Source organism: Colobus angolensis, unplaced genomic scaffold (assembly GCF_000951035.1).
Source record: "Colobus angolensis palliatus isolate OR3802 unplaced genomic scaffold, Cang.pa_1.0 Scaffold230, whole genome shotgun sequence".
NCBI classification, from domain to species: Eukaryota; Metazoa; Chordata; class Mammalia; order Primates; family Cercopithecidae; genus Colobus; species Colobus angolensis.
Genome location: NW_012115489.1, coordinates 4,951,272 through 4,970,202, shown reverse-complemented (window position 1 = coordinate 4,970,202; position 18,931 = coordinate 4,951,272). Strand labels below are relative to the sequence as shown.

General features: G+C 41.4%; 1 protein-coding gene across 2 annotated transcripts in view; it reads left to right on the top strand.

The window, feature by feature from the left end:
- Nucleotides 1–6,158: 6,158 nt before the first annotated feature.
- Nucleotides 6,159–18,931, top strand: part of DAB2 (Dab, mitogen-responsive phosphoprotein, homolog 2 (Drosophila)) — a 53,441-nt gene continuing 40,668 nt past the window's right edge. For both annotated transcript variants that reach the window (XM_011944405.1, XM_011944404.1), the window contains exon 1: nucleotides 6,159–6,714. The gene's annotated coding sequence lies outside the window, so the exon portion shown is untranslated. The remainder of the gene's footprint in view (nucleotides 6,715–18,931) is intronic.

The window sequence follows — 18,931 nt, the reverse complement described above, 5'->3', positions numbered from 1 at the left end:
GTGTAGGTAGACATGAATTTTGGAAGGGCATTACTCAACCCAGTACAGGGATCCCCTTCTACCATATGTGGCCAAGGAGAGGAGTCTAATCTACTTTCCTTATGACAAGCCTTTGAATATTTGAAGAGTTCTGCTAGTCACAGATGTCCCCTTCCTCTCCACCCTGCAACATAAAGGCTGTCTTGCCCTGGCTGTACATGCCCATTTCAGTGAGGCCACATTGGGAGCCCTCAGCAGCTCTGATTCCTCAGCAGTCGCCTCACTGTCCAAGTGGTCCTGCTCTGGACACACTTCCATTTGTCAGTGTATTTCTCATGAGATAGTGCGCATAACAGAAAATGCTTTTTCAGGTGTGGACAGACCACTGCAGGGTACAGTGAACCCGAAGAGTTATCACTAGCCACTAGAATTATGGTTAAGTCAGGCTGTGTGACCTGTGCAGTTCTAGATCTTTCAGAAGACTTGGGTAGTAGTTCTAGCTCTGTCTCTCACTCTGTGAACAGAAGTAAATCAAGGTTCCTGCACCAACATTTCTTAACCTTTAGAAACCAGATTACTTGCCTAACCTGTTTGTCAATGATGTTGTGAGGATAAGTATAAGATTGGTACAAAAGATTAGACAAAATCCTCAGATAAAAAAAATAGAAAGAATGTGGAATGGCCATAAAACCACAATGCAATGTAATTTAACCTTTTTTTTTTTTTTTGAGACAGAGTCTCACTCTGTTGCCCAGGCTGGAGTGCGGTGGCCCGATCTCCACTCACTGCAAGCTCCGCCTCCCGGGTTTACACCGTTCTCCTGCCTCAGCCTCCTGAGTAGCTGGGACTACAGGCGCCTGCCACCGCGAGGGGCTAATTTTTGTATTTTCAGTAGAGACGGGGTTTCACCGTATTAGCCAGGACAGTCTCGATCTCCTGACTGCGTGATGCGCCCGTCTCGGCCTCCCAAAAGTGCTGTAATTACAGGCGTGAGCCACCGCGCCCCGCCAGAATTTAACCTTGTTTTATGCTATGGGGTCCTTTGATCATCCAGGGACATCTATAGTGCACCTCTCCAGGAAATGTACATATGAACAGGCGCACAAACGCTTGTGTGAAGCATATGCATGTACATGTGGTTCACACTCATTAGAGAGTTAAATCATCCTGGAGTCCAGACACAGCTTCCCTCCATTCTCTAATGAAGACATGACTTTGAACATGAGCACTAAACGAGTACAGCAAATGGTATTCCTTCTTCATTCACAAGTGACCATTCCACTTTAAAACAGGCTATTCAACCAGTCCGGAAACCTAAGCACATCACATGTGCATGATTGGAGTGGAGCAGAAGTGTTTAGGGACAGAATCAAATGTCTTTGAATGGTTAGACCTGTTTTCTTTTTTTTTCTTCTTTGAGATTTTTTTTTTTTTGAGACGAGTCTCACTCTGTCACCCCAGTCTGGAGTGCATTGGTGCGATCTCCACTCACTGCAACCTCCGCCTCCTGGGTTCAAGCAATTCTCCTGCCTCAGCCTCCTGAGTAGCTGGGACTATAGATGTGCGCCACCACGCCTGGCTAGTGTGTGTGTGTGTGTGTGTGTGTGTGTGTGTGTGTGTTGTTTTTTAGTAGAGACAGGGTTTCACCCTTTCTCTCAGGAGAAAAGCAGCAACTCTCAAAGTGTGGTCCCCAAGACCACTGCATCAGAATGGCCTGAAAGTGCTGATTAAAACACGGATTCTGTGCTTGATGCGGTGGCTCACGCCTGTAATGTCAGCACTTTGGGAGGCCAAGGCTGGCGGATCACGAGGTCAGGAAATGGAGACCATCCTGGCTAACACGGTGAAACCCCGTCTTTACTAAACATACAAAAAATTAGCCGGGTGTGGTGGTGGGCGTCTGTAGTCTCAGCTACTCCGGAGGCTGAGACAGGAGAATGGCGTGAACCCGGGAGGCAGAGCTTGAGTGAGCAGAGATCAGGCCACTGCATTTCAGCCTGGCGACAGAGCGAGACTCCGTCTCAAAAAACAAACAAACAAACAAACAAACTAAAAACAAGAATCAGATTCCCTGGTACCCCCACCACAGACCTTTCCAGATAAGTCTCTGAGGCTGAGCCCAGGAATTTACCCTGGTAGCCAGCTTCCGGGATGACTGTCGTAAATATTACAATTTGAGAACTGTTGCTCTGGAGGCTGAATTAAGCAATGAGCATACTGATGAATATTCACTTTTGAAAAGCCTAAAGGTAGACCTCCAGGAAAACTATTTGTAGGATTTCCTTTCTTCCTTTCCTTATCTTAAAATGATATAATCTTTAAACACACACACACACACACACACACACACACCCTGTGCATATATCATTTCACTTCAATGCATAAATGGGACCTATATCTGCATAAAGACTATTTTCAGTTTTTTCCTTTTTGCGTGGCTCCCACACCTTTTCTCTGCCCTTGTCTCCACCAGGCCCCTAGTAATCTGTTCTGCAACCTCCTTTATAATCCTTCATACACACACACAAACATATATACCCAAATATATATAAATAGGTGTTGCCTTTTATATTACTAAAATAGAAACATCTTTTCCATGCTTTTCTGTACCTTGCTTTTCTCACTCAAAAAAACCTAATAGAAATATTCCCATATTACAAAATTTGACTCTAATTTATTCTTTTGAATGGTTACACATGACTTCACCAGTATGGATGAGTCATAACACATTCAGTCATTCTCCATTGACAGGCATACTTTGTCCTAGCTTCCTGCTGCTATAAACCATACAATTAACAACCTTGGGGCAGGACGTAGTGGCTCATGCCTGTAATCCCAGCAATTTGTGAGGCCGAGGCTGGTGGATCACTAGGTCAGGAGGTTGAGACCAGCCTGGCCAAGATGGTGAAACCCCATCTCTACTAAAAATAAAAAAATTAAATGGGCATGGTGGCGGGCACCTGTGATCCCAGCTACTCAGAAGTCTGAGGCAGAGAATCGCTTGAACCTGCCGAGATCTCGCCACTGAACTCTAGACTGGGTCACAAAGCAAGACTCTGTCTCAAAAAAAAAAAAAAATCCTTGCATATTACACATGTGCTTTATTTCTAGTGGATCGATTCTTACTCCTAAGATAGAGAATTGTATGTGTTTGCTGCAATAACAATTAATATTAGTATTCCTGCAGGGTTTTATGTATTTTCATTTTTGATAACTCCTGCTAAGTTTCTTTCCGAGTAAGAGAGTATTTATTTGAATGATAATTTTTATAAGATATTTACTTCTCTTTCACAATTTCTCATTATAAAAATTTATATTGACAAGTGAAGCATAATTAGTTATATACATTTATATTATTGAATTTTAAATGTTCTTCATTTTACAAGTACCAATTTTTCCAAGTACCCTCGTGGTCTACCACCTGAGTTTTGTTAAAATTGCACAAAACAGAAAAATACATGTTAGTTCTGAGGTGCTATTGGGGTATAAGCAAGAAAACAAAACACAAACAGGCTGCCTTCTATGAAACTATCCTCCAAATATTTTAGATCAGATAGATGGACAGGTAGATGGATAGACAGAGATATGAAAAAAACCTCTGGCATTTGTTTTGACTTGCCAGCCACCAAATCTGGTAGGGTCAGTTTTGCTGTAATTTTAAATATGCAAGACTGGTCAAGGTCAAAGAACCTTTTCTGGGAACAACAGCCATTCTCTTCATTGTTTTCTTAATGACATGGAGAAGAAAAAAAAAAAAGAGAGAGAGAGATGTGACCTTGCTAGGTCCACTTCAACAAATCCTTGTTTGATTTTAACATCTCTAAGTGTCCAGCAAGCCATCAAAGGCGCACACGCAGTTTACCTTACAACCAGTTCCAAAGTGCCATTTACAATTCACGGGAAATGACAGGATTCAAAAGGGGCAGTTTAAGGAAGACAAGAGCAGTAGAGAGGGGGATAGAAGAAGTGATGGAGAAGGAGGAGAGAAAGGATTAGGTCTGTGAGCTAACACGGGAAAACAGCTTGATTATGGAAGAAAAGACACATGCATAGGATAGTTCGAACAGGCAGAGTTGCTGTGGAAGCACATTCCAGGAAAATCTTAAGAGATTACTTTAATAATAAACCATGCATTCTTCAGCAAGCCATCACGGGATTAACTACCGCTTTCCTAGGCTGGGAGCACAGTCATTTGTTTTATTTTATTTTTTCCTTCTCTCTCAGAGGCAGGTTTTCTGCAAGGGACAATTACCATTCAAAGGCTATTGTGTTTTAAACATTTCACTGACTTTTCCTTACCTTAATTTTCTAAACATAAATTTCAGTGGTGATAAAAAAAAAAAAGACCATTATTTAGGCAGGGTGAACATCTGGGTGGGCTTAGGTGTGATTCTCCAGAGGGAAGGATGTTCATTTTAGACTTGCTGAAAAGTGAACAACTTAGATGTGACGGAGACAATGTTTCACTGGGGATAAAAGAGTTAAATTTCTTTTTTTTTCCTTAATGTGAACAGGACATTGACTTACTGCCAGAAGCAGTATCAGTGCCCTAGAGATATAAAAATACAGTTCAAACCAAAATTCTCCACTGTCAACTCTTCAGATTTCTGTGCAAAATAAGAGGTGTCTATTTTAAGTTGTAAGTGTGAGCCCACTGCTCTTAAATGAACTGTTTTCATCAAAGTCTTCTCTTGAAACTACAACTCATAGCAGATGAAATCATTTTCTTCCTCTGGCTTCTTAGACAAATCCCTTCCATTTGGTGGGGTAGAGCAAACGTAAGTTAGTATTTCTTGGTAAGAGTCTTTCAATAAAAAAAATATATTTGAGTGGGCACTTCTCAGTCTAGAAAATATTACACGTTGAGGTTAAAAGAGACACCCATGTTTTTCTAATTATCAAAGTCCCCATTTGCCTGAAATCAGCAGCCCTTTTTCCAAATACCTAGCCAATAGAGTGAAACTGGACTTCTAGATTTTAGAAACAAAGTCTTGTGTTCTACAATGTACTAGAATTAAATTTCTCTGCATAAACGTTATAAATAGAATACTATCCTAGGACTAAAATTTGTATACTTTCTGTCATTCTTACAGTCATTACCTCTGAGGAATATTGAAAACTGCCAGCATGGCCCTCCCTGCCTCTGCACCCCTAGGTGTGTCAGGGGATGAGAAATAGTAGAGCTTGGGGAGGTAGAATTCCGGGCCAGCTGTGCTGCTCCGCACCCCTCAGTCTCCCCGAACACTGGTTGTTTCAAGCCTGACCTACTTGAGAGCAGACATTGCCACTCACATTGAGCTACCCCAAATTACACAGTGGCTTTGCAGTCGAGGCTAGGCACGGACCACAAAATATATCCTTGGTGTCCCACGAGCCCTATTTGAACCCTCAGTTTCCAGAGGTAAAATGCAAATCCACTGTGTTGCTTACTTGATAAAATCAATAACCCCCTCCCATCCGAGATACAATTTAACATTTTCACATTTACTACCTGCTGCCTCTGACTTTAAACAATTATTATTTTTTTGTTTTAAAGGGAAAAGAGACACGTCTTTCCCAAGAGTAATTTCAGAATTCTCCAAAAAGCAGCAGAGCTTCTGTGGATGTTTTACAATAGTTCTTGATTTTAAAATAAGGAGAAAATGAATTCTCAGCTTGTTAACACTCATTAAGATTTGCTGCGGAGTACCTTCTACCGCTCAGAACTCTACGTTAACATTTTTAAATATTTTATTTCTTGCAGTTCATGTTTTTCCTAGAGGTACAGGAAGTGTTATGGAAATTCATGCAGATAAAGTCATGTTATGTGTCTACACATGGGTGTATATACACTGTAAGGGAAGCCTATATAGAATCTCTGATTGTATCATAATTATAACTTACTTAATAGGCTACATAGACGTGAACATATTTTGCTCATATCGATTTCATAGAGAGAATGTTATTTTTATATCCACATATACATGATTATATTTCATATATAAATACAGTATGTTTTACATATGCATACATAGATTTCCCACTAATTTAAGCGCATTTGCATCTGTAGTGAGGGAGACACTAATTTCTTCTAATGGGGGCAAATCCAATCGCGCGATCAACTTTAGAAACTGCAGATCTGCGCAGGATCCGTTGTCCCTTGTCAGGAAAGTCAGGAGTAAAGGCAGCCCTTTGTTCAAAGGGCCCCAACGGGTTGGTTAGGATGACTCCGTGTGCCACATCACTCGCAGTGGCAATCCAGGGAGCGGATCTGTGAAACGAAGCTCGGTGGATCCCACCCCTTTCCTCCAGAGCTTCCCTTTCCTGTCCTTATTTGCACCCGCCCCCCGCCCGCGTCGGTCTGGGACTTTTGACTTCGTCCCGAACACATTTCCCCTCCCGTCGCTGGGTCCCTGCGATCGCCCCCAGCTGGTGGGGCTCGCGGAGCCCAGGGGAGCCGGGTCCTCTGTGCCGCTGCAGCGCGAGTTAATAAACAGTTAAGTTTGAAAGACTCTGCAGACACGTTGAGGGGGAGTTACCAAGCCCAGGCAGCAAAAACATCCTGGCACATTCCTGGGGAGTCCTCAGCTGCCAGCATCTGATTAGAACCATATCTCTCGCCGGGAGTGGCCGCGCGGCCCCGAAGCTCCCGGCCGGCGGCTATTTAAGCGAGGCCCGCCGCATCCGCTGCGCTGCAGCCTGGAGGCTCCGGGCGCGGGGAAGTCATGCTCGCTTCGCGGAGGCAATAGCTAGCCGGTGAGTAGCTTCGAAACCCTTCTTCCCTCTGGCTCCATTTTTTTTTTTTTTTTTTTTTTTTTTTTTTAAAGATCTCCTTCTCTCCTTTGCTCCCCCTCTCTCGTCCCCCGCTCCTCGTCTTTGGGTACAGACCTTAGGCTGTGGGGAATCTTAGAAATGAGAGCATGTGCTTGGGGAAACCAGCAGTTTTGTGGCCTGACATCTGAGGAATGCTTCCACGGAATGTATTTACCTTTTGAATCCGACTCCAGATGCCCAGCTTGTGACATTTAACAAACGCCTCCTTTTGTGTCGTGTGTGTGTGTGTGTGTGTGTGTGTGTGTGTGTGTGTGTGTGTGTGTGAAAGGTCTGCTGGCAGCCCTCCTAGGACACTGAGGTGGCTGCTGGCCGCCTAATTAACTCCTCCAAGGGTGTTTATTTTTGCTGTGTGACAAAGGCTGGGGACCTGGCTTGTGCCCACAAGAAGCTTTTTCCTGGTGACTGACAACATATGGCATTAAAATGTGAACTTTGTCTTACACCGGCATTCCCAAGGAAGTATCTACCCAAAGGACTTAAGAAACTTGTTTTATATCCCCCGGAGCAGGGAGCAGGGAGCAGGGTTTATATGGTGCTTGTCTGCCTGTTGTAAGCCGGTTAAAAAGATTAAGTAAGAATTCTAAAAAAGTGGGGGGAAAATGAATGGGTTAAAACCATGGAGCCTCAGTCAACATAGCGGTTTTCATAGCATAGAGCTGACTGGTTTTCATAGCATAGAGCTGACTGTGTTATTTTTTTCTGCCGTCTTTCCCTCTTGACTTAATTCTGAGCCTGGAATTCAGGTCCGCAGTCAGTTTCAGCAGGGGAGCTGTTTGAGTCCAAAGGGAAATTTAACTGGATTAAAAACACTTAAGGAATCTGGATGTTATCTCCACCCCAGCCACCCCCACCTTTTCCCCTTTCTTTTTAGTTTTTGTTTGGAAGGAAGAGAGCCACTCTGTAAACTGAGAAGAGCAGAAACAAGCTTCCAGACACATGGAAAGACTTAAAAATTATGGAGGGGCAACTTCACGAATAGTAAATGTTGCTATTGCTCTATAAAGTGACTTAATGAAAAAATTTCTGGCCTTAGTCAGGCAAAGCAGGGGCATAGGGGAGAAGGAGGTAAGATATGACTAATGCAAACAGAAGTAATGGGAGTGGAAAGAAGGCAGCTACAAAAAATGCCTTTGAGATGTCTGATAAGCTTCTTGGAATGGCTTTGATGTGATGTATACTTGATTGTCCTTACAATCTTGAGGTTGGATTCTCACACAAATGCACCTACTGGCTATTGGGGAGGGAAGAACTAGCTGGGGAGGAGGGAGCCTGCAGCTACCAAATGGATTGTCACCATGCTTCTTACCCCAGCAGCCAGACTTTGGGAGGCTGCTTTACTCTGGGCCAGGTGCCCCACCCACTTCAGGTTCTGTGTCTCCCCTCTCGGAAGGGAGATGGCCCTCAGTGACACTGTAAGAAAGTTTATTGCCTTGAGAATTCAGGACTATTCGAGGCTTGAGCCCTTTGAAATCTTTAGAAAAGGACCTTTTTGGTGGAGTGCTGGACATGTGGAAATAATGCCACACTTAAGACAACAAGGAGAGTACAATGGGAAAGTCTTCTAGAGAAAGCATGAAGAAGACCTGGTGGTCTTTGCCAATGTGTGTTTCCGGGACAGACCACTTTTTCCAAATCCTTAATCAGTTTCCTCCTAAGGCCAACTAAATTCTTTTTGCTGTTGCTGGTGAATAACTTCCCCCTTCTTTTCCCACTCCCAGCTCAATGGATCCCTTCTTAACCAAATGACTGACCTAGAAACTAGTTCTTTTTCAGCTATACCCTCCTATGCTTTAACGTATAACCAGAATAAGTAGATGGTAGAGGAATGTCTTCCAACTTTGAGCCCATACACACATGTACTTGCCATTCTGGGGATCTTTGATCTTGATGGTTGATCTTTACCTGAGGATGTAAGTGAGGGAAGAAAGCACTTGTTAAAAACCTTGTCTAACTTGTGAAGGGCAAAATCCAGAGTTTGCATTTCTACTGAAGACTTTTATAGTTTTAGATTAAACTGAAAGTCCAAATTCCTGTGCATTAGGCCTGTTTGTTGTCTTTCTCCAAGGGTTGAATGGATTTCAGTCGCCTTGTTTGGGTTGAAGGGTACTGCTTTTAAGGCACTTGTTGGCATGAAGGTAGAGCAGGGACCTCTAACAGCTGCTGACCAGCTGTTTGGGAATGATATTTACTGGCCTGCTCAACCAGTCCTCGATTATCTGAAGGTTAAAGGAGCAAGAAGATATCTTCCTTGCTGAGTGCTCCTGGCCAAGCAGGAAGCTTTGCTGTTGGGCTCTTATGCTGCTTCATTTCTAACTCTACCTTCATATGTCCATAAACCTAAGTTTGCTACCACGGATATTTCACCTGGATAATTTCGAAGGCTCTGCGTGTTTCTCTTCCTCATTCTCTTAGCCTGAGGATTTAATTATTGTTCTTCTTAAAGACAAAGCCAAGATGCTGAAATGCTTGGGAATGCTGCTGAGAGTTAGCCCTCTTGGGGTTTGAAGTTGTCCTAATGCTCATCAGAACATACCTCCCCAGCTGGACAGACTCGAAAGCATACTGGCTAGGAAGGTTTAGGTAACTAATCAGACACATAAGGTTTTTTACCCTTTAGACAGAACCAGAATGGGAACCAGATTAGCAATATGAAACACCTGAGTAACAGGATGTGGTATTTTAAAATTCTCCCTGGCACTGCTATGTAATTCTAAAGTTGAAGCTGTGCTGCTGAATTGCGCAAAGGTTGGCCAAAATCATAGTTAGATGAAACAGATTTTTGTTTTGGTTTGTTTTGTTTGAGACAGAGTCTGCCTCTGTTGCCCATGCTGGAGTACAGTGGCGTGATCTTGGCCCACTGAAGCCTCTGCCTCCTGGGTTCAAGAGATTCTCTGACCTCAGCCTCCTGAGTAGTTGGGATTAGAGGTACCTGCCACCATGCCTGGCTAATTTGGTTGTTTGTTTTTTCTTTTTGATAGTAGAAATGGGATTTCACCATGTTGGCCAGGCTGGTCTCGAACTCCTGACCTCAAGTGATCCACCCATCTCAGCCTCCCAAAGTGTTGGAATTACAGGCATGAGCCACCAGACCTGGCCAGATGAATCAGATTTAACATCAGATATGTGTCTTTAAAGGAGACCCAACTCATGATGTCAACATATCCTGACTGGATTAACTGGTGGAAATCAGAAGGAAAGCAGACTCCTTGGTTTTTACTTAAAGACAAAAAACAAGCAGATTCCTGATGAAGGGAACAAATGATGCCTGGTATGGACACAGAAGGCTAACATTCAACACTAGCTGCCTCCGGCAGGGCATAATTGGACAGTAGTTGAGAACTACCTTTTGAAGTACCATTGCCTGGGTTCAAATCCTAGCTACAGGGTTGCAGGTTACATGGCTCTGGGCACATTCCATAACCTCTCTGTACTTCAGCTTGCTTATCTGGGGATAATAATAGTACCCCAGGATTGCTGGGAACACAGTTAATCTAATATACTTGGAATACTTTTTTCCATCTGATTTTGAAGGTTTTGTTTGTTTGTTATTGCTCCCCCCTGAACAACTGAATTAAGTGTCTTTTTGAAAACTGAAAGCAAATGGAAAATTTCTTCATGAAAATTAAATACCCCTCACCTACCTGAAAAAGGTTAATTATTCAAGTACTTGATTTTAATAAAGCCAGTGTGTTTGCTTGTGCTCACACTAGAACAGACAGGGAGTTACTCTTTGTTCTCGTCCTGGAAGCCTGCACTTTGGTTTGGTCAGGCTGACCTCGCTGGTCTCAGTTAAGTCCTCCGCATACCCTCTCAGACTCCCGACAGAGAAGGAGCAATCCTTCCCCCTGAAGTCAGCATTATCACAGAAGGAAGTGGGAAGGGAGGGACCACCCGGACTAAACTGAATGACTAGGCTAGAAATAAAAATTCTTCCGAGTGTGTGCAGGCCCCATACTATCCTTGCCCACATAGCTGGGCAGGTTGCCATGGTTACTCCCCTTCTCACATCCTTCTACCCTGGAAGGAAGCCTGCCTCTCTCTAGGGTAAGTAGAATCTGAACAGATTGCTCCCTGGCCTAAAAATGGAAGTTACTAAGTGAAGTAGAATCTCCTCTCTACTTATGTCACCCCCTCCAAACTTATTTCAATCCCAATACTTAATTTTCTAACCTTCCTAATTCTTGCATCATCTAGATAGCAAAATGTAAAAGCTTATGAAATTTCTGTAACCTAAAAGTTACTACCACAATACAGAAGCAGCCTGGCAAGTTTTCCCTACTACATTTGTACTAGCTAGCTAGGGGCAAGTGATTTTTAACTAAGTTCAACGGGTAAAAATTCTAAGTGAATGGGGCAGGCTGAGTGAGTGTTAAGTTGAAGGTAAACAGAATGTATGAGGCCTGTCACTTAGATTTTCAGGTAACCATAGAGTAAAGAGAGCAGGTAAATAGGAAGTAACAATCCTAGGATGCTGGATTTGAAGCCCTGTTCAACCTAAAAGAAATTTGGATGAGGGAAATATGGTTTAATGTTGTCTCTTGGTAAAAAACTACCCTATTTCTATCTAGCAGTATGATGCAAAATGTTACTCCCAAAAAGACTTTGATCTTTATGTGAAAAATGAGCTGCCATACTACAAGTTTGCATTTGACAAGTTAATTCAGTCTTTCAAAATTGGACATTTAGCTTGATGTGTATTTCACAGCTTGAGAGAACTCATCTAAGACAATAGTTCTCAGAGTTGATTCCCAAACCAGCAGCATCAACATCAGCTGGGGACCTGTCAGAACTGCAAACTCTCAGTCCCCACCCCAGGTCTCCTGAACTAAATTCTGGCAGCAGGGCCCATCCACCTGTATCTAAACTAGCTCTCCATCACATGATCTAAGAGTAACTTTCATAATTCAGTGGTTTTAGGATTCAGCTGTTCAGTGGAAATCATAACAAAGTATTTGAATTCCTTCAGCCTTGGAGACAATAAAGAAAAAACATTTAAACACAGTGCAGTTTAACTGAACCTTAGGATGCAGAAAGATTAAAAAGCATGGGCTTTGGACATTTTGCCCGTATATGAAGTGTGGCTTTCTTGATCCTAGGAAATCCAATATACTTGTGGCTTGATATTATCACCTCACTTCGAAATCCTTTCCCCTCTGCTGGGGTTTTTAGAGTATAATTAATCTCCATTTATTAGGAGACTGTCCCAGTTATCTCTTTTAAAAAAGATTCCAGTAAACTAGATCATTACCCTTGAACCAGATGGTTTTCTCTAACCTATAAAACTCTGTATTTGGTTTTTATGCCATGTCTAGAAGTGCAGATGAAGGCCTCTCCATAAATGAAGCTACTTCATTTAGTGTTTGTAAAGTTTAATGGCTAATGAAGCACTGCTCCTTTCTCCCATTCAACTTTCACTTTAAGTAACCTGAAATAGAAAAGATATCTCTATTTCTTGGCTCCAATATGATGAGTATCTTGCCCAAGGTGTTATCAGTAAGTGGTAGAGCCAGGATTCAATTATGAATCTTTATGATTTGCATCTTGGCGTTTATCTGAGTGCTTAGCAATTACCTACTATGTGAAGTCTGATGCTAGGTTAGCAATGGAAAAACTCACAGTGAGCAGAAATCAAAACAAACGTCTTCCTCATGTGTGACAAAGGACAGGATAGAGAGTTAAACAGACTTGCATGGGAATGGCAGTGCTGCCATTTCTTGGGCATGCTATTCAATGTCTCTGGCCCTTAGTTGTGTCATTTACCTTGCAAAAACCGTCCTAAGAATGCCTGCTGTTAAACAGAGATCACATCTCAAACTGAAAAATACAAGGTGTAGTGTACAAGTATATAATTGGAACTCTGGTTTTGAAAAGCCAACACAGATTCATGGTTAAGAGCTTGGGTTCTAAGCTGCAAATGACTGTGCCCACAGTCTTGCTTTGCCATGTAAGACAAACTATGTAAGGCCTGAGCTTCATTTCTCCATAAGGAAATGAGTTGCCTCGATTTTAAAATTAAAAACTCCTCAGAACTCCTGCAGTTGCTTCTGAAATGTACCTGTCCTAGAAATACAATGCTCAATGCAATAACTAAGCTGATATTTTTTAAATGGTCTTGTTCTCATTGTTTTTGAGTATCAGGCAAGCTAACTTCTAGAGATCCACACATTCAGGCTGAAAATTAGGAGACTGTCTTTCCTATATATCTTTAAACTATTAAATGTGAATAATCAAGGAGGAGAACGCGGCAATGCTTCATAAATCAGTAGAGGCGCACAGATGTTAACTTTAAGGTACCACTTAAACCTCATCTGAGCAGAGCAGTTAAGTCCTGTTAAGGTCTATCGTTAATCCATACCCAAAGAGCTGGAAAGCGAATAACTTCATCCCTAATTGTGTCCATATTGAAGACAGCTGCCCTCTCTGTTCGAAACATTGCATCCAAATGATCTCACTTATTTTTTTATATTTTAAGTGTCCTATTAGGGAGCCAAGACCTGGTCTAGTCTTCTGTAATATGTAATTCAGATGCTAAAGTGCTTTTCGTTACCATTTAGTGCAACAGAAATAAACCAAGTGTGTTTGAACATATGTCAGAGGGCTGGCATAATCATATGAAGAATGCTCAACCAGTTTGGCTTTGGGACAAAATGTGAATCTACTAGGGAAACATACAATTGCCCTCTGAGTCAGAAGATCAGAAGTTGCAGTGGCTACACACAGTAGGTGCTCAAATATCCATCCTTTAAAGGGAAGTGTCAGCTGTGCTTTAATTATATCAGCATTGGGTTTTGTTGTTATTGTTGTTACTTGATTTTGTTTTGCGTTGCTTCCTGCCCCCTTTACCTCTAAAATTAAACGACTTAAATGCAATTCATTTTTGAAGCAGAAAACAAGTATGTGCTGATAGAACAGGCTTTTCCATCAGTAGTTGGTTGCTAGTAAGGAGGGTTAATACTGATTTCTGCCTGGGCTAAGGTTCAACTATAGCTGAGGCTTTTCAGAAAGCATACATGTACTAGAATTGAAATGATAGATAGTTATATTTCATGTCCACGCTATCTTCTAAAGGATAGCTTGATGCAGAGATGCTTGCTTAACTGCCTGAAAACTTGTTTTTTGGGATTTCTGGTTTGTCTAACTGGTCTAAAGTCCCCAATGACTAAAAGTTGATAGTAATTGAAAGTTGGATGCAAATATTTACTTTAGGGGGACACATAGATGATGAGAGCTGCCTATAAGATAGAGAAAATAGTAACTACTCAACTAACATAAGATTTTATTATAATTAAGTGGTACAGAGTGTTGTGTGGGTCCAGAGGGAGAAAAAGGCCACTAGTGTGTTAATGGATTTGGCTTTTAAAGGAACAGTGGAAGTCAAATAAGCAAAGGTAAGAAGAGAAAATGCATTTTAGGAAGCAGCACATATGCAAATCATGTAGTTGGATGAACTTAGGTTATGCCTAAAGAACTCTGACTGGCCAGTTTGGCCAAGAGACAGTACAGGTGGCATAGGGCTGAGAAGTATTTGAGTTTGAAAAGTAGGGATGAATTGTACTGAGCCATGGATGTCAGGATAAGAATTTTTGATCTTTTTAAATTATTGCTATTATACTTTAGGTTCTGGGGTACGTGTGCAGAACGTGCAGTTTTGTTACATAGGTATACATGTGCCATGGTGGTTTGCTGCACCCATCACCCTGTCACGTACATTAGGTATTTCTTCTAATGCCATCCCTCCCCTAGCCCCCTAACCCCTGACAGGCGTGGGTGTGTGATGTTCCCCTCCCTGTGTTCATGTGTTCTCATTGTTCAACTCCCACTTATGAGTGAGAACATGTGGTGTTTGCCAAGCAGATCTTGTCATTAAAGCAGGAAAACCAAATGCTGATTAGGATAACTTAACCTGACTCTTGGCAGAATGCGTTTGAGTGGAGATTGCTTAGTAGTTGAAGAAAAGCCTATATTTCTTTAAAAATCATCAAAGTAGAGAATAAGGTTGCCTAACCTAAGATTAAGGTGCAAAGAGAAATATTCGTTACCTCTAATGTTTTAAGTGCACTGCTCATTAAATGACTGCGTCGAGCCTAGAAGTGTAGGGCAAATAATTTTCGGATCCCAAAAGCTTTACTGAATTGAGGGAAGAGCTCTACATGAATCAGAGGGCAATGATAGGTCATGGCAAATGTGGGGAAATGGCTGGTGGGAGGCTGGTGAAGACTGCCCTGAGACCACACATCTTGAGTGGTCTTGGAATGAAGGTTTTCATGAAATTCCAGAAGGTGAAGGCAGTACATATTACAGGCTAGCAGACCACATAAGAAAGTCTGGTGTGTCTGTGCGTCTGTTCAGGGGAAACGGAAGACAATGGCTTTTTCAGAGAGCAGGTGGCCACGTATATGTATAGTCTGCAGCCTGATTAGAAGGGCTTTAAATCTCAACTTGAATGTGAATGGAGGAATTGAACACTGATCCCTGATTAATACAAAATCAGGAAAACTAGGAGGCTAGTAAATTCTCCTATAAAAATTTCGCCATAAAGGGAGATCAGTTACAACCAGAGTCTCTTACACACCTTAGACTCTCACTGAAGCCCTTTGGAGAAAATGGAAGAAAGAGCTCATCCCATAAAGAGTTGTTTGTTTGTTTGTTTGTTTTTTACTTCAAGTGTTTTAAAAATGAAGGAGTACCTATGCCATGTATGTAGAAAAGATCAACGAACACCGTAATATAAGTCTGCTAATCATGAGGGACATGTATGATACAATGTGGCATAGCTTTTTAGGGAGGAGGAACTCTTGGCGGCGGTGAGGCAAGGTTGGGAAGAAATGCTGGAACTCAGTAAAAAAAAAAAAAAATATGATACGGAGGGAGGAGAGGTATGAAAATAAAGGGTAATTATGAAAAGTAGAGTTTCAGAGGTTTGACGCATTCATTAAACATGAACAGTTTAGGATAAAATCTTAGCTTCATTGTAAGCTGCAGACAGTACTGTTGTGGATCTTTTAGGTATATCTGCACACAACGTACATTCTGTAATGCTGTTCCCACTTAGTGTATAGTGATGCAGTTGTTCCGTTTTCTGCACAAGAACTGTTTCCTAGAAATGGTGGGCACAACCATGTTCTGTATTAGGATCTGGACTCTTACACTTCATGCAGCTAACATTTGTGGAGGGCTCACTACTTGTAGTGATCATGAAGTCCATTTCCTTGAAGACTGACATTGACCAAGCGCTACCTGGTAGCCCCTTGATAATGCTCTTGTGACTTGGTAGTGCTCTTTAAATAACCAAAGCCAGGTGTAGGGACCATTGGTCACATTTTCATAAGATTGTTTCACTGAAATCTGAGATTTAATATTTGGCCTGATCTGAAAGCGACACTCTTGTATTCTTAGAAAATCTGGTAATTAAAAGTGCCACAGAACATGTCTGGTTCTAGAATACAGAAGTTCCCTGAATAGCTTGTACTTCTTAAGTGATTGCCAGACTGAACGCCAAATGAGCGTAGTGTTTCCTTCTGGTGTTTATGAAGACAGTGTTGATTCAGAACTTTGGATTTTATGACAACGCTGAAGGAAACATCACTGATATTCTTCAATACCCTCAGGTATAACAGAATTGCTCCCTTCTGGCACTGCCGTACAGATGCTCCTTCAGATTGTAATGTGGTTATAGGAGACTCACAAATATTAAATGTAACTATCCCCTCAATTCGTGTAATAATTTAAAAAACTGTTGAAGAGGGTTATTAACCTTTCAGACAACATTTGCATCTTTCCATAATTGATATCAATACTGCAATTTATATATAATTCCTTTAAGTAATACTACTTTTTCTTCCTGTTATGAAGTATTATTAATAGCAATGAAGCTTTCTACTCTAATCAGAAACAATTCCTCCAAAACACATAGCATCAGTTATAACTGTGACCTGCTTGTTCTTTCTCCCCACCTATCCTCTAAGCCCCTTGAGAGTAGAGACCATGTCTATTTTGTCACTGTATACATAGGATAATGCAGTACTTGGCACACAGTAGGTGTTTAATAAACAATAACCAGATGGCCAGGTGAGTGAGTAACTCAAGCCACTTTCATTTACAACATCAATTGCAATTTATTATAGAGTGAGCAAAATGAAAAACTTTAGCTTGTCTTATCATCTGTTGGTATAAGTAAAACAGTTCTGAGCTCCCCCCCCCACCATTTTTTTTAACTTTAAGGTTATTTATAATGAGCAATATCCATATGTTCTTCTAGTTTATATTTGCTCAGGGCCTAAGGAAGGTGGACAAGCTGTTACTGAAATTCTCCAGATGGTGTGGTCTTTCCAAGTTGCTAGTTTAACTTCTACCAATGGAGTATTCATTGTTGCTCATATATCTGTCTGACCTGATGGATGTAATCACCTGGCTAATAAGAATTGTGGTGAATAGATTTCAGCCTGATACTTCATCCACAAACAACTTCTTATTCTCCTTCTGTTGCTCCTTTTAAAAGTGTCCACCAAATTGTTTATAAAATTACTAATAAAATTTGAGAAAATAGATGAGACCTTTGGCTCAGCACTGGATAATTAAGGCTATTGTTTTGACTTAACACAATTTCCACCCAAATCAAAGAAACTTGTTTTTTATGTTTTTTATTTCCCTGTACAGCTGTATTGTGAATTAAGATATCCATTAGACTCTTTAAAATGCTAAAATTAGGTCACAAACTCGTTATTGTCTGTACAGACCCCAGCATTTCCAAGAACTCCAGGCTGGAAACCAACTATAGGCCATCCACTGACCAACTTTCAAAATCCTAGCATAAGAGTCTTTTGACTTCTACTTGTCATTTGACTGAAAACTTATGGTTGAATTTTTAATATGTCAGGAGCCTTCCCCAATGACTCTGGTTAGGTATCATTTAATGATGCCTAAGATGAAAGTGTTGACAGCTGACTATGGGCAGCGTTCTTTTTTTTTTTTTTTTTTTTTTTTTTGAGACGGAGTCTCGCTCTGTCTCCCAGGCTGGAGTGCAGTGGCCAGATCTCAGCTCACTGCAAGCTCCGCCTCCCGGGTTTACGCCAGTCTCCTGCCTCAGCCTCCCGAGTAGCTGGGACTACAGGCGCCCGCCACCTCGCCCGGCTAGTTTTTTGTATTTTTAGTAGAGACGGGGTTTCACCGTGTTAGCCAGGATGGTCTTGATCTCCTGACCTCGTGATCCACCCGTCTCGGCCTCCCAAAGTGCTGGGATTACAGGCTTGAGCCACCGCGCCCGGCCTATGGGCAGGGTTCTATGTGATTTCAGATATGCTCATGTTCTCTGTGTGGTTTCCCTTCACTTTTGAGTTTAATTGAAAGTGACTGAACCCTAGAACATCTTCATGATTCTGTCTTTAGCCCAAGTTAGACTATAGACTTATGCTTACATTTTAAACTTTGCTGTCTACCAAATTAGTGCATCTTTAAGGAATTTAATTTTTAAAATACAGAAAAGCACGTCACCCCAATGTCACTTATTCTAAATGTATAAGAAACAGAAATCTGTCTTTTTCCTTCCTACTACCCTTCTTAGCGAGCATTTTCTTGGCACTGGTCTTTCCAGATTTTCAACACTTTTATGGAAAAACATATATACATTGGGAAAATATCATATTAATATATTCTGCTTCAAACAAGAGATTATAAATACATGACTATCTTAGTTAATAGCTGCCATTTACAAAGATGCTCTTTTTTGTTTTTAAGGAGCTCACATTTTAAAATCTCATTTCACTTCATATACATTTCTATAAAGCAGACATTAGGGGAGCTCTTTTGTATGACGAAATCATCTTAGAATGCAGGGTGTAAGACATAATGGCCTTTGACTTTTTAAAAAGCCACCGTTAAGACATTATATTTATTTGAAGTTTGAGGGTCACTAAGCATCAGAGCTTGGCAAGATGGGATAACCTTGAATCTAATGTTTGAGATTGTTAGTCCTTAACCTTTCAATTAAAAGCCTTTGTTTCCAGAAGATTAGCCAGATATTTGAAAGAAACCGGCAATGTTGAATCACTCCAAAGGGCAAGTCCGTGCAACGGTCATACTGCAGAGCTCTCTGACTCTTTGATACTGTGTCCCTGTACTCGGATTTGTCATCACCCCAACC